Source organism: Pinus tabuliformis, chromosome 9 (assembly GCF_031772625.1).
Source record: "Pinus tabuliformis cultivar Carrire ecotype Pingquan chromosome 9, CPIR1, whole genome shotgun sequence".
Lineage (NCBI taxonomy): Eukaryota > Viridiplantae > Streptophyta > Pinopsida > Pinales > Pinaceae > Pinus > Pinus tabuliformis.
Genome location: NC_142307.1, coordinates 878,276,117 through 878,279,500, shown reverse-complemented (window position 1 = coordinate 878,279,500; position 3,384 = coordinate 878,276,117). Strand labels below are relative to the sequence as shown.

Below are 3,384 nucleotides of genomic sequence, written 5' to 3'. Positions count from 1 at the left end.
AATATTGTGTAACAGAGCCTTGGTTGGACAAACGCTTTGGAGCCTTGTAACAACTTGGGTTGAGTTACTAGTTCTATAGCCTTGGTTGGACAAACGCTCTGGAGCCCTGTAACATTTTGGGTTGAGTTACTAGTCCCGTAGCCTTGGTTGGACAAATGCTTTGGAGCCCTTGGTGGGTTGAGTTACTAGTACTGGAGCCCTGGTTGGACAACCGCTCTGGAGCCCAGTAAAAGTTATGGGTTGAGTTACTAGTCCTGGAGCCTTGGTTGGATAAATGCTCTGGAGCCCGGTGTAAGCTATGGGTTGAGTTACTAGTCCTGGAAGCCGAGTTGGAACAAACGATCTAGAGCATTAGAAAGCTTGGATAAAGACCGATCTGATGATGGTTTTGTGATGTCCGACCGTGAGGTGGAATCACTGTTGATGGGTTGAGGTGGATGGCCTCTAGAAGCCCTATATGAGTTTTGATTGATGTGTTCTATGAGATACCACATTCATGCTTGGAATATGGCACGAGGGTGAATGGATGAAGAGATTTTTGTCTCAGCCATTCTACAGTTGGGTGGAACGTGGAAGTCCCATCTCGGGTTTGAATTTTGCATCATTAATGAAAGGTTATTTCTCTTGGTATTTCTATGAGTATTATGATGGATTATAAGTGGTGTATATGGTTATGATTTCATTTATATTTTTGTCCCTATTATGTTGGTTATCTATATGTTTTATGACAACAGCTATGTATGGCTCTCATCATGTTTTTACCTTTAAATGAATGAACAATGTATCTATGACCTAATGGATGGAATGGTAGTTAAAGTGATAAGGAAACAATGTTTCATGGCGAATCTCAGATAAGTATGAGACCCCTATGCTCAGATCTGTTATTTACACCTGTATGTTGCATATTTACTAAGTGTTTGACAAAATGTTTATCATGGTTAGGCTTGGTTAGGTGAAGCCCTTTATCAAGTTTTGTGTTAGAGGCTTTTCCTTGGTGTCATTTATTGTCTTGGAAAGTCTCATCAAGTTCTAGGCATTGGTTTGGAGACTAGCCTTGAAAAAGTGGCTTAAATATTGTAGTCTTTGGCACAAAACTAACTGAAAAAGACTACAATCTCTCCCTTGCAAGCATTGTGGGAGAAACTATAGGGTTCCAGTCGCATGCATGCCTTTTCATGGGAGCGACTTTGGGTTTGATTCATTGAAATTCTAGGTTAACTCAAGGGTTGGGCACTTGGAGTGGTGGATTAGATCCTGGGGGTCCTAAAGCACCTGAGGGAGTTTAGTAAAGTCTTGTTTTGTCGACTCCACTTCCTTAAGGTTACCTAGGAGGTTGAGTCTTATCATAGTGGCCTCTCGTCATATGTTTGGATGGCCGGTTGCTTGAGTAGCGGGAGGAGGGTGTTACAGCTCAGAAACAAAAAAATTGGAATTGATATATTTCATAGTTTTAATTTTCCTTACTTATTTTATAATATGCATAAATCATTTTACTAGAGCCATTTTTTTAAAAACTTTAATCAATTTTTTTCTAAATAAATCACTTTTTCCTAAACAAATAAGTTCCAACATTCTCATCCAAATTCAATTTTCCAATCTCATGAACACTACAAAGTTTATTTACCTATCTCAAGACTTGAAACTTCATAATATTCTCTTGCACGGTCACTCTTTTTTAACACTTTACAATGTATTGGTAACCTACCACTGAAAATCTACTTTTTAAGTTAATGTTATCTATTAATTCTCCAAAATCCCCTTAAGAATACATCCATTTCTAGCTCCTAGGTATGTGATGGCTCATCCAAATACTCCAAGGCCCCATTTAAGTTGAGAAAAGGGTCATGATGCAACACATGGATGACAACGAGAATAAGTATGTATGCACCTTGACCCTTCCTTAACCTAGGGGTTACAAACTAACTCACTAAAATTATTAATCAATAATCTACACAATAATTGCAAGGGTTATGAGGAATCGTTCTTTCCAAATTAACTATCCTTGAAAACTTGGACGGTTGGGGGTTTAAGAAGAATGGGCCCTCGAAGGGCTAGGGTTAATGGAGCTTTATATATGAGAGGGCTCGAGTTTAATAATCACATTGAAGATCATTCATGTATCAGTGTTGGATCTAGGGTTTGTAGCGGCGGTTTTATGCTATGTTTCGTTTTGTGAAATCACTGTGATGAATCTTCTGTTCCAAAGCAGCCTCGGCTCCTGTGATGGAAAAACAACCTCTAAGAAGTTCTGAGTGATTTTTTGTTTATTCATGTCATGGTGCTGTTTTACATATTTCTTTATTCATTAATTATTTTATTGCAGGGTTTATGTTTACTTTCCTGTGGCGCGTTTATTTCAATGGAGGTCGCATACTATTAAGGGTTGTCTTATGCTTCGTTTTTTCTACTAGGTTTTTTTTTTCTAGAGTCACTGTGATGAATCTTCTGTTCCAAAGCAGCCTCGGCTCCTGTGATGGAAAAACATCCCTCTAAGAAGTTCTGAGTTCTCTTGTTTTAGTGAAAGTTGCAGACTATGAAGTTTTAGTAAATCATTTGTATGGGTTTTCGCCCTTGGTAAACTTCATAAATCATGTGTATGGGTTTTCGCCCTCGGTCAAAATGATGACTTATTGAAATCTGTCAATCCACTGAAATTCCTATGTTGCTTTAAAATCCAAAAGGCTCTGATTGACCAATGCACGGAAATCTTAACTATTAGATTTTGATTTGTCACTTATTTGATGTCGATCATTGTTTTCGCGTTGGATGCTGCGTTACTGATCTGATTTGGCGAGGTCTTTTTTACTGCTTTTTTTATTGCTTAGAACGAGGAAATAATGAAATGGTCCTTCATCACATCTCACCGTCGGTGACTATTAAATAAGCTCAAAAATGTCATTCGAATTTTCTTATGCTTAATAGCAGTATAGCTGCCGTTACAGTTGGAAGACCCTACTTGTGGTGACATCATTGTGTGCAGACACGATCCCATTACCTGATCTGATTACTTGCACGACCTGGCTAACTGAAATAACTTGTTGGTGTTCCATAAAGCAAGGGTTTTCTCATCCACCTTCACGATGTTGGGTTCTGGGCTATCCTAGATAGAATCTGCCAACGGTATCTCTTACTATTGATGTTGAGGTTGCAGCAATGGGCTCACGGGCTACATCTCTTTCAGGTTGTAATAATAACCTCTATGCCACGTGAATGTTTCTTTCATTGGTAACATCAAACTGTAGAAAGAAACAGAAGCTATTACAGGAAGAATATGGTGAACCTGATTTATGCTTAGATCCTTATATTAGACTATAATCATATGAATTGGTATAAAAGTGCGTGACTGTTACGGAAATGGGCAACCAATAAAGACACACACATCAG

The 3,384-nt window shown here is 38.5% G+C and overlaps 1 non-coding gene across 1 annotated transcript; it reads left to right on the top strand.

The window, feature by feature from the left end:
* The first annotated feature begins 2,614 nt into the window (after positions 1-2,614).
* LOC149151588 (small nucleolar RNA snoR14) lies at positions 2,615-2,692 on the top strand. The gene has a single exon (XR_016263977.1). It is a non-coding gene; the product is annotated as a small nucleolar RNA snoR14 (small nucleolar RNA).
* Positions 2,693-3,384: the final 692 nt, after the last annotated feature.